The following is a 14209-nucleotide window of genomic DNA, read 5'->3' on the forward strand; positions in this document are numbered from 1 at the left end:
CAATGATCATTGATCCTTGTTCATTTTTCATCGTACATTCTTCAATAATCATTGATCCTTGTTCATTCTTCATCGTTCATTCATTATTGATCATTGATCCTTGTTCATTCTTCATCGTTCATTCTACAATGATCATTGATCCTTGTTCATTCTTCATCGTTCATTCATTATTGATAGATGATCCTTGTTCATTCTTCATCGTTCATTTTACAATGCTCATTGGTCCTTGTTCATTCTTCATCGTTTACTGTTCATTGATGATTGATCCTTGTTTATTCTTCATCGTTCATTCATTATTGATCATTGATCCTTGTTCATTCTTCATTGTTCATTCTTCAATGATCATTGATCCTTGTTCATTCTTCATCGTTCATTCTACAATGCTCATTGATCCTTGTTCATTTTTCATCGTTCATTGTTCATTGATCATTGATCCTTGTTCATTCTTCATCGTTCATTCATTATTGATAGATGATCCTTGTTCATTCTTCATCGTTCATTCTACAATGCTCATTGATCCTTGTTCATTCTTCATCGTTCATTCATTATTGATCATTGATCCTTGTTCATTCTTCATCGTTCATTCTACAATGATTATTGATCCTTGTTCATTCTTCATCGTTCATTCTAGAATGCTCATTGATTCTTGTTCATTTTTCATCGTTCATTGTTCATTGATCATTGATCCTTGTTCATTGTTCATCGTTCATTCATTATTGATAGATCATCCTTGTTCATTCTTCATCGTTCATTCTACAATGCTCATTCGTCCTTGTTCATTCTTCATCGTTTATTGTTCATTGATGATTGATCCTTGTTTATTCTTCATCGTTCATTCATTATTGATCATTGATCCTTGTTCATTCTTCATCGTTCATTCTTCAATGATCATTGATCCTTCTTCATTCTTCATCGTTCATTCTACAATGCTCATTGATCCTTGTTCATTTTTCATCGTTCATTGTTCATTGATCATTGATCCTTGTTCATTCTTCATCGTTCATTCATTATTGATAGATGATCCTTGTTCATTCTTCATCGTTCATTCTACAATGCTCATTGATCCTAGTTCATTCTTCATCGTTTATTGTTCATTGATGATTGATCCTTGTTTATTCTTCATCGTTCATTCATTATGGATCATTGATCCTTGTTCATTCTTCATCGTTCATTCTTCAATGATCATTGATCCTTGTTCATTCTTCATCCTTGATTCATTATTGATCATTAATCCTTGTTCATTATTCATCTTTCATTCTTCATTGATCATTTATCCTTGTTCATTCTTCATCGTTCATTCTTAAATGATCATTGATCCTTGTTCATTCCTCATTGTTCATTCATTCTTGATCATGGATCCTTTTTCATTCTTCATCGTTCATTTTTCAATGATCATTGATCCTTGTTCATTCTTCATCGTTCATTCATTATTGATCATTGATCCTTGTTCATTCTTCATCGTTCATTCTACAATGCTCATTGATCTTTGTTTATTCTTCATCGTTCATTGTTCATTGATCATTGATCCTTGTTCATTCTTCAATGATCATTGATCCTTGTTCATTCTTCATCGTGCATTCTTCAATGATCATTGATCCTTGTTCTTTTTTCATCGTTCAATCTTCAATAATCATTAATCCTTGTTCATTTTTCATCGTTCATTCATTATTGATCATTGATCCTTGTTCATTCTTCATCGTTCATTCTACAATGCTCATTGATCCTTGTTCATTCTTCATCGTTCATTGTTCATTGATCATTGATCCTTGTTCATTCTTCAATGATCATTGATCCTTGTTCATTCTTCATCGTTCATTCTTCAATGATCATTGATCCTTGTTCATTTTTCATCGTACATTCTTCAATAATCATTGATCCTTGTGCATTCTTCATCGTTCATTCATTATTGATCATTGATCCTTGTTCATTCTTCATCGTTCATTCTACAATGATCATTGATCCTTGTTCATTCTTCATCGTTCATTCATTATTGATAGATGATCCTTGTTCATTCTTCATCGTTCATTTTACAATGCTCATTGGTCCTTGTTCATTCTTCATCGTTTACTGTTCATTGATTATTGATCCTTGTTTATTCTTCATCGTTCATTCATTATTGATCATTGATCCTTGTTCATTCTTCATTGTTCATTCTTCAATGATCATTGATCCTTGTTCATTCTTCATCGTTCATTCTACAATGCTCATTGATCCTTGTTCATTTTTCATCGTTCATTGTTCATTGATCATTGATCCTTGTTCATTCTTCATCGTTCATTCATTATTGATAGATGATCCTTGTTCATTCTTCATCGTTCATTCTACAATGCTCATTGATCCTTGTTCATTCTTCATCGTTTATTCTTCATTGATGATTGATCCTTGTTCATTCTTCATCCTTCATTCATTATTGATCATTGATCCTTGTTCATTCTTCATCGTTCATTCTTCATTGATCATTTATCCTTGTTCATTCTTCATCGTTCATTCTTAAATGATCATTGATCCTTGTTCATTCCTCATTGTTCATTCATTATTGATCATGGATTCTTTTTCATTCTTCATCGTTCATTTTTCAATGATCATTGATCCTTGTTCATTCTTCATCGTTCATTCATTATTGATCATTGATCCTTGTTCATTCTTCATCGTTCATTCTACAATGCTCATTGATCCTTGTTCATTCTTCATCGTTCATTGTTCATTGATCATTGATCCTTGTTCATTCTTCAATGATCATTGATCCTTGTTCATTCTTCATCGTTCATTCTTCAATGATCATTGATCCTTGTTCATTTTTCATCGTTCATTCTTCAATAATCATTGATCCTTGTTCATTCTTCATCGTTCATTCATTATTGATCATTGATCCTTGTTCATTCTTCATCGTTCATTGTTCATTGATCATTGATCCTTATTCATTCTTCATCGTTCATTGTTTATTGATCATTTATCCTTGTTCATTCTTCATCGTTCATTCTTAAATGATCATTGATCCTTGTTCATTCTTCATTGTTCATTCATTGATGATCATGGATCCTTTTTCATTCTTCATCGTTCATTTTTCAATGATCATTGATCCTTGTTCATTCTTCATCGTTCATTCATTATTGATCATTGATCCTTGTTCATTCCTCATTGTTCATTCATTATTGATCATGGATCCTTTTTCATTCTTTATCGTTCATTTTTCAATGATCATTGATCCTTGTTCATTCTTCATCGTTCGTTGTTCATTGATCATTGATCCTTGTTCATTCTTCAATGATCATTGATCCTTGTTCATTCTTCATCGTTCATTCTTCAATGATCATTGATCCTTGTTCATTTTTCATCGTACATTCTTCAATAATCATTGATCCTTGTTCATTCTTCATCGTTCATTCATTATTGATCATTGATCCTTGTTCATTCTTCATCGTTCATTCTACAATGATTATTGATCCTTGTTCATTCTTCATCGTTCATTCTAGAATGCTCATTGATTCTTGTTCATTTTTCTTCGTTCATTGTTCATTGATCATTGATCCTTGTTCATTCTTCATCGTTCATTCATTATTGATAGATGATCCTTGTTCATTCTTCATCGTTCATTCTACAATGCTCATTCGTCCTTGTTCATTCTTCATCGTTTATTGTTCATTGATGATTGATCCTTGTTTATTCTTCATCGTTCATTCATTATTTATCCTTGATCCTTGTTCATTCTTCATCGTTCATTCTTCAATGATCATTGATCCTTGTTCATTCTTCATCGTTCATTCTACAATGCTCATTGATCCTTTTTCATTTTTCATCGTTCATTGTTCATTGATCATTGATCCTTGTTCAGTCTTCATCGTTCATTCATTATTGATAGATGATCCTTGTTCATTCTTCATCGTTCATTCTACAATGCTCATTGATCCTTGTTCATTCTTCATCGTTTATTGTTCATTGATGATTGATCCTTGTTTATTCTTCATCGTTCATTCATTATGGATCATTGATCCTTGTTCATTCTTCATCGTTCATTCTTCAATGATCATTGATCCTTGTTCATTCTTCATCCTTCATTCATTATTGATCATTGATCCTTGTTCATTCTTCATCGTTCATTCTTCATTGATCATTTATCCTTGTTCATTCTTCATCGTTCATTCTTAAATGATCATTGATCCTTGTTCATTCCTCATTGTTCATTCATTATTGATCATGGATCCTTTTTCATTCTTCATCGTTCATTTTTCAATGATCATTGATCCTTGTTCATTCTTCATCGTTCATTCATTATTGATCATAGATCCTTGTTCTTTCTTCATCGTTCGTTCTACAATGCTCATTGATCCTTGTTCATTCTTCATCGTTCATTGTTCATTGATCATTGATCCTTGTGCATTCTTCAATGATCATTGATCCTTGTTCATTCTTCATCGTGCATTCTTCAATGATCATTGATCCTTGTTCATTTTTCATCGTTCATTCTTCAATAATCATTGATCCTTGTTCATTCTTCATCGTTCATTCTTTATTGATCATTGATCCTTGTTCATTCTTCATCGTTCATTCTACAATGCTCATTGATCCTTGTTCATTCTTCATCGTTCATTGTTCATTGATCATTGATCCTTGTTCATTCTTCAATGATCATTGATCCTTGTTCATTCTTCATCGTTCATTCTTCAATGATCATTGATCCTTGTTCATTTTTCATCGTACATTCTTCAATAATCATTGATCCTTGTTCATTCTTCATCGTTCATTCATTATTGATCATAAATCCTTGTTCATTCTTCATCGTTCATTCTACAATGATCATTGATCCTTGTTCATTTTTCATCGTTCATTCATTATTGATAGATGATCCTTGTTCATTCTTCATTGTTCATTTTACAATGCTCATTGGTCCTTGTTCATTCTTCATCGTTTATTGTTCATTGATGATTGATCCTTGTTTATTCTTCATCGTTCATTCATTATTGATCATTGATCCTTGTTCATTCTTCATCGTTCATTCTTCAATGATCATTGATCCTTGTTCATTCTTCATCGTTCATTCTACAATGCTCATTGATCCTTGTTCATTTTTCTTCGTTCATTGTTCATTGATCATTGATCCTTGTTCATTCTTCATCGTTGATTCATTATTGATAGATGATCCTTGTTCATTCTTCATCGTTCATTCTACAATGCTCATTGATCCTTGTTCATTCTTCATCGTTTATTGTTCATTGATGATTGATCCTTGTTTATTCTTCATCGTTCATTCATTATGGATCATTGATCCTTGTTCATTCTTCATCGTTCATTCTTCAATGATCATTGATCCTTGTTCATTCTTCATCCTTCATTCATTATTGATCATTGATCCTTGTTCATTCTTCATCTTTCATTCTTCATTGATCATTTATCCTTTTCATTCTTCATCGTTCATTCTTAAATGATCATTGATCCTTGTTCATTCCTCATTGTTCATTCATTATTGATCATGGATCCTTTTTCATTCTTCATCGTTCATTTTTCAATGATCATTGATCCTTGTTTATTCTTCATCGTTCATTCATTATTGATCATTGATCCTTGTTCATTCTTCATCGTTCATTCTACAATGCTCATTGATCCTTGTTCATTCTTCATCGTTCATTGTTCATTGATCATTGATCCTTGTTCATTCTTCAATGATCATTGATCCTTGTTCATTCTTCATCGTACATTCTTCAATGATCATTGATCCTTGTTCATTTTTCATCGTTCATTCTTCAATAATCATTGATCCTTGTTCATTCTTCATCGTTCATTCATTATTGATCATTGATCCTTGTTCATTCTTCATCGTTCATTCTACAATGCTCATTGATCCTTGTTCATTCTTCATCGTTCATTGTTCATTGATCATTGATCCTTGTTCATTCTTCAATGATCATTGATCCTGGTTCATTCTTCATCGTTCATTCTTCAATGATCATTGATCCTTGTTCATTTTTCATCGTACATTCTTCAATAATCATTGATCCTTGTTCATTCTTCATCGTTCATTCATTATTGATCATTGATCCTTGTTCATTCTTCATCGTTCATTCTACAATGATCATTGATCCTTGTTCATTCTTCATCGTTTATTGTTCATTGATGATTGATCCTTGTTTATTCTTCATCGTTCATTCATTATGGATCATTGATCCTTGTTCATTCTTCATCGTTCATTCTTCAATGATCATTGATCCTTATTCATTCTTCATCCTTCATTCATTATTGATCATTGATCCTTGTTCATTCTTCATCTTTCATTCTTCATTGATCATTTATCCTTGTTCATTCTTCATCGTTCATTCTTAAATGATCATTGATCCTTGTTCATTCCTCATTGTTCATTCATTATTGATCATGGATCCTTTTTCATTCTTCATCGTTCATTTTTCAATGATCATTGATCCTTGTTCATTCTTCATCGTTCATTCATTATTGATCATTGATCCTTGTTCATTCTTCATCGTTCATTCTACAATGCTCATTGATCCTTGTTCATTCTTCATCGTTCATTGTTCATTGATCATTGATCCTTGTTCATTCTTCAATGATCATTGATCCTTGTTCATTCTTCATCGTGCATTCTTCAATGATCATTGATCCTTGTTCATTTTTCATCGTTCATTCTTCAATAATCATTGATCCTTGTTCATTCTTCATCGTTCATTCATTATTGATCATTGATCCTTGTTCATTCTTCATCGTTCATTCTACAATGCTCATTGATCCTTGTTCATTCTTCATCGTTCATTGTTTATTGATCATTGATCCTTGTTCATTCTTCAATGATCATTGATCCTTGTTCATTCTTCATCGTTCATTCTTCAATGATCATTGATCCTTGTTCATTTTTCATCGTACATTCTTCAATAATCATTGATCCTTGTTCATTCTTCATCGTTCATTCATTATAGATCATTGATCCTTGTTCATTCTTCATCGTTCATTCTACAATGATCATTGATCCTTGTTCATTCTTCATCGTTCATTCATTATTGATAGATGATCCTTGTTCATTCTTCATCGTTCATTTTACAATGCTCATTGGTCCTTGTTCATTCTTCATCGTTTATTGTTCATTGATGATTGATCCTTGTTTATTCTTCATCGTTCATTCATTATTGATCATTGATCCTTATTCATTCTTCATCGTTCATTCTTCAATGATCATTGATCCTTGTTCATTCTTCATCGCTCATTCTACAATGCTCATTGATCCTTGTTCATTTTTCATCGTTCATTGTTCATTGATCATTGATCCTTGTTCATTCTTCATCGTTCATTCATTATTGATAGATGATCCTTGTTCATTCTTCATCGTTCATTCTACAATGCTCATTGATCCTTGTTCATTCTTCATCGTTTATTGTTCATTGATGATTGATCCTTGTTTAATCTTCATCGTTCATTCATTATGGATCATTGATCCTTGTTCATTCTTCATCGTTCATTCTTCAATGATCATTGATCCTTGTTCATTCTTCATCCTTCATTCATTATTGATCATTGATCCTTGTTCATTCTTCATCTTTCATTCTTCATTGATCATTTATCCTTGTTCATTCTTCATTGTTCATTCTTAAATGATCATTGATCCTTGTTCATTGCTCATTGTTCATTCATTATTGATCATGGATCCTTTTTCATTCTTCATCGTTCATTTTTCAATGATCATTGATCCTTGTTCATTCTTCATCGTTCATTCATTATTGATCATTGATCCTTGTTCATTCCTCATTGTTCATTCATTATTGATCATGGATCCTTTTTCATTCTTCATCGTTCATTTTTCAATGATCATTGATCCTTGTTCATTCTTCATCGTTCATTGTTCATTGATCATTGATCCTTGTTCATTCTTCAATGATCATTGATCCTTGTTCATTCTTCATCGTTCATTCTTCAATGATCATTGATCCTTGTTCATTTTTCATCGTACATTCTTCAATAATCATTGATCCTTGTTCATTCTTCATCGTTCATTCATTATTGATCATTGATCCTTGTTCATTCTTCATCGTTCATTCTACAATGATTATTGATCCTTGTTCATTCTTCATCGTTCATTCTAGAATGCTCATTGATTCTTGTTCATTTTTCATCGTTCATTGTTCATTGATCATTGATCCTTGTTCATTCTTCATCGTTCATTCATTATTGATAGATGATCCTTGTTCATTCTTCATCGTTCATTCTACAATGCTCATTCGTCCTTGTTCATTCTTCATCGTTTATTGTTCATTGATGATTGATCCTTGTTTATTCTTCATCGTTCATTCATTATTTATCCTTGATCCTTGTTCATTCTTCATCGTTCATTCTTCAATGATCATTGATCCTTGTTCATTCTTCATCGTTCATTCTACAATGCTCATTGATCCTTTTTCATTTTTCATCGTTCATTGTTCATTGATCATTGATCCTTGTTCAGTCTTCATCGTTCATTCATTATTGATAGATGATCCTTGTTCATTCTTCATCGTTCATTCTACAATGCTCATTGATCCTTGTTCATTCTTCATCGTTTATTGTTCATTGATGATTGATCCTTGTTTATTCTTCATCGTTCATTCATTATGGATCATTGATCCTTGTTCATTCTTCATCGTTCATTCTTCAATGATCATTGATCCTTGTTCATTCTTCATCCTTCATTCATTATTGATCATTGATCCTTGTTCATTCTTCATCGTTCATTCTTCATTGATCATTTATCCTTGTTCATTCTTCATCGTTCATTCTTAAATGATCATTGATCCTTGTTCATTCCTCATTGTTCATTCATTATTGATCATGGATCCTTTTTCATTCTTCATCGTTCATTTTTCAATGATCATTGATCCTTGTTCATTCTTCATCGTTCATTCATTATTGATAATAGATCCTTGTTCATTCTTCATCGTTCATTCTACAATGCTCATTGATCCTTGTTCATTCTTCATCGTTCATTGTTCATTGATCATTGATCCTTGTGCATTCTTCAATGATCATTGATCCTTGTTCATTCTTCATCGTGCATTCTTCAATGATCATTGATCCTTGTTCATTTTTCATCGTTCATTCTTCAATAATCATTGATCCTTGTTCATTCTTCATCGTTCATTCTTTATTGATCATTGATCCTTGTTCATTCTTCATCGTTCATTCTACAATGCTCATTGATCCTTGTTCATTCTTCATCGTTCATTGTTCATTGATCATTGATCCTTGTTCATTCTTCAATGATCATTGATCCTTGTTCATTCTTCATCGTTCATTCTTCAATGATCATTGATCCTTGTTCATTTTTCATCGTACATTCTTCAATAATCATTGATCCTTGTTCATTCTTCATCGTTCATTCATTATTGATCATTGATCCTTGTTCATTCTTCATCGTTCATTCTACAATGATCATTGATCCTTGTTCATTTTTCATCGTTCATTCATTATTGATAGATGATCCTTGTTCATTCTTCATTGTTCATTTTACAATGCTCATTGGTCCTTGTTCATTCTTCATCGTTTATTGTTCATTGATGATTGATCCTTGTTTATTCTTCATCGTTCATTCATTATTGATCATTGATCCTTGTTCATTCTTCATCGTTCATTCTTCAATGATCATTGATCCTTGTTCATTCTTCATCGTTCATTCTACAATGCTCATTGATCCTTGTTCATTTTTCATCGTTCATTGTTCATTGATCATTGATCCTTGTTCATTCTTCATCGTTGATTCATTATTGATAGATGATCCTTGTTCATTCTTCATCGTTCATTCTACAATGCTCATTGATCCTTGTTCATTCTTCATCGTTTATTGTTCATTGATGATTGATCCTTGTTTATTCTTCATCGTTCATTCATTATGGATCATTGATCCTTGTTCATTCTTCATCGTTCATTCTTCAATGATCATTGATCCTTGTTCATTCTTCATCCTTCATTCATTATTGATCATTGATCCTTGTTCATTCTTCATCTTTCATTCTTCATTGATCATTTATCCTTTTCATTCTTCATCGTTCATTCTTAAATGATCATTGATCCTTGTTCATTCCTCATTGTTCATTCATTATTGATCATGGATCCTTTTTCATTCTTCATCGTTCATTTTTCAATGATCATTGATCCTTGTTTATTCTTCATCGTTCATTCATTATTGATCATTGATCCTTGTTCATTCTTCATCGTTCATTCTACAATGCTCATTGATCCTTGTTCATTCTTCATCGTTCATTGTTCATTGATCATTGATCCTTGTTCATTCTTCAATGATCATTGATCCTTGTTCATTCTTCATCGTACATTCTTCAATGATCATTGATCCTTGTTCATTTTTCATCGTTCATTCTTCAATAATCATTGATCCTTGTTCATTCTTCATCGTTCATTCATTATTGATCATTGATCCTTGTTCATTCTTCATCGTTCATTCTACAATGCTCATTGATCCTTGTTCATTCTTCATCGTTCATTGTTCATTGATCATTGATCCTTGTTCATTCTTCAATGATCATTGATCCTTGTTCATTCTTCATCGTTCATTCTTCAATGATCATTGATCCTTGTTCATTTTTCATCGTACATTCTTCAATAATCATTGATCCTTGTTCATTCTTCATCGTTCATTCATTATTGATCATTGATCCTTGTTCATTCTTCATCGTTCATTCTACAATGATCATTGATCCTTGTTCATTCTTCATCGTTTATTGTTCATTGATGATTGATCCTTGTTTATTCTTCATCGTTCATTCATTATGGATCATTGATCCTTGTTCATTCTTCATCGTTCATTCTTCAATGATCATTGATCCTTATTCATTCTTCATCCTTCATTCATTATTGATCATTGATCCTTGTTCATTCTTCATCTTTCATTCTTCATTGATCATTTATCCTTGTTCATTCTTCATCGTTCATTCTTAAATGATCATTGATCCTTGTTCATTCCTCATTGTTCATTCATTATTGATCATGGATCCTTTTTCATTCTTCATCGTTCATTTTTCAATGATCATTGATCCTTGTTCATTCTTCATCGTTTATTCATTATTGATCATTGATCCTTGTTCATTCTTCATCGTTCATTCTACAATGCTCATTGATCCTTGTTCATTCTTCATCGTTCATTGTTCATTGATCATTGATCCTTGTTCATTCTTCAATGATCATTGATCCTTGTTCATTCTTCATCGTGCATTCTTCAATGATCATTGATCCTTGTTCATTTTTCATCGTTCATTCTTCAATAATCATTGATCCTTGTTCATTCTTCATCGTTCATTCATTATTGATCATTGATCCTTGTTCATTCTTCATCGTTCATTCTACAATGCTCATTGATCCTTGTTCATTCTTCATCGTTCATTGTTTATTGATCATTGATCCTTGTTCATTCTTCAATGATCATTGATCCTTGTTCATTCTTCATCGTTCATTCTTCAATGATCATTGATCCTTGTTCATTTTTCATCGTACATTCTTCAATAATCATTGATCCTTGTTCATTCTTCATCGTTCATTCATTATAGATCATTGATCCTTGTTCATTCTTCATCGTTCATTCTACAATGATCATTGATCCTTGTTCATTCTTCATCGTTCATTCATTATTGATAGATGATCCTTGTTCATTCTTCATCGTTCATTTTACAATGCTCATTGGTCCTTGTTCATTCTTCATCGTTTATTGTTCATTGATGATTGATCCTTGTTTATTCTTCATCGTTCATTCATTATTGATCATTGATCCTTATTCATTCTTCATCGTTCATTCTTCAATGATCATTGATCCTTGTTCATTCTTCATCGCTCATTCTACAATGCTCATTGATCCTTGTTCATTTTTCATCGTTCATTGTTCATTGATCATTGATCCTTGTTCATTCTTCATCGTTCATTCATTATTGATAGATGATCCTTGTTCATTCTTCATCGTTCATTCTACAATGCTCATTGATCCTTGTTCATTCTTCATCGTTTATTGTTCATTGATGATTGATCCTTGTTTAATCTTCATCGTTCATTCATTATGGATCATTGATCCTTGTTCATTCTTCATCGTTCATTCTTCAATGATCATTGATCCTTGTTCATTCTTCATCCTTCATTCATTATTGATCATTGATCCTTGTTCATTCTTCATCTTTCATTCTTCATTGATCATTTATCCTTGTTCATTCTTTATTGTTCATTCTTAAATGATCATTGATCCTTGTTCATTGCTCATTGTTCATTCATTATTGATCATGGATCCTTTTTCATTCTTCATCGTTCATTTTTCAATGATCATTGATCCTTGTTCATTCTTCATCGTTCATTCATTATTGATCATTGATCCTTGTTCATTCCTCATTGTTCATTCATTATTGATCATGGATCCTTTTTCATTCTTCATCGTTCATTTTTCAATGATCATTGATCCTTGTTCATTCTTCATCGTTCATTGTTCATTGATCATTGATCCTTGTTCATTCTTCAATGATCATTGATCCTTGTTCATTCTTCATCGTTCATTCTTCAATGATCATTGATCCTTGTTCATTTTTCATCGTACATTCTTCAATAATCATTGATCCTTGTTCATTCTTCATCGTTCATTCATTATTGATCATTGATCCTTGTTCATTCTTCATCGTTCATTCTACAATGATTATTGATCCTTGTTCATTCTTCATCGTTCATTCTAGAATGCTGATTGATTCTTGTTCATTTTTCATCGTTCATTGTTCATTGATCATTGATCCTTGTTCATTCTTCATCGTTCATTCTACAATGCTCATTCGTCCTTGTTCATTCTTCATCGTTTATTGTTCATTGATGATTGATCCTTGTTTATTCTTCATCGTTCATTCATTATTTATCCTTGATCCTTGTTCATTCTTCATCGTTCATTCTTCAATGATCATTGATCCTTGTTCATTCTTCATCGTTCATTCTACAATGCTCATTGATCCTTTTTCATTTTTCATCGTTCATTGTTCATTGATCATTGATCCTTGTGCATTCTTCAATGATCATTGATCCTTGTTCATTCTTCATCGTGCATTCTTCAATGATCATTGATCCTTGTTCATTTTTCATCGTTCATTCTTCAATAATCATTGATCCTTGTTCATTCTTCATCGTTCATTCTTTATTGATCATTGATCCTTGTTCATTCTTCATCGTTCATTCTACAATGCTCATTGATCCTTGTTCATTCTTCATCGTTCATTGTTTATTGATCATTGATCCTTGTTCATTCTTCAATGATCATTGATCCTTGTTCATTCTTCATCGTTCATTCTTCAATGATCATTGATCCTTGTTCATTTTTCATCGTACATTCTTCAATAATCATTGATCCTTGTTCATTCTTCATCGTTCATTCATTATAGATCATTGATCCTTGTTCATTCTTCATCGTTCATTCTACAATGATCATTGATCCTTGTTCATTCTTCATCGTTCATTCATTATTGATAGATGATCCTTGTTCATTCTTCATCTTTCATTTTACAATGCTCATTGGTCCTTGTTCATTCTTCATCGTTTATTGTTCATTGATGATTGATCCTTGTTTATTCTTCATCGTTCATTCATTATTGATCATTGATCCTTATTCATTCTTCATCGTTCATTCTTCAATGATCATTGATCCTTGTTCATTCTTCATCGCTCATTCTACAATGCTCATTGATCCTTGTTCATTTTTCATCGTTCATTGTTCATTGATCATTGATCCTTGTTCATTCTTCATCGTTCATTCATTATTGATAGATGATCCTTGTTCATTCTTCATCGTTCATTCTACAATGCTCATTGATCCTTGTTCATTCTTCATCGTTTATTGTTCATTGATGATTGATCCTTGTTTAATCTTCATCGTTCATTCATTATGGATCATTGATCCTTGTTCATTCTTCATCGTTCATTCTTCAATGATCATTGATCCTTGTTCATTCTTCATCCTTCATTCATTATTGATCATTGATCCTTGTTCATTCTTCATCTTTCATTCTTCATTGATCATTTATCCTTGTTCATTCTTCATTGTTCATTCTTAAATGATCATTGATCCTTGTTCATTGCTCATTGTTCATTCATTATTGATCATGGATCCTTTTTCATTCTTCATCGTTCATTTTTCAATGATCATTGATCCTTGTTCATTCTTCATCGTTCATTCATTATTGATCATTGATCCTTGTTCATTCTTCATCGTTCATTCTAC

This window comes from Amaranthus tricolor, chromosome 2 (genome assembly GCF_026212465.1).
Source record: "Amaranthus tricolor cultivar Red isolate AtriRed21 chromosome 2, ASM2621246v1, whole genome shotgun sequence".
Lineage (NCBI taxonomy): Eukaryota > Viridiplantae > Streptophyta > Magnoliopsida > Caryophyllales > Amaranthaceae > Amaranthus > Amaranthus tricolor.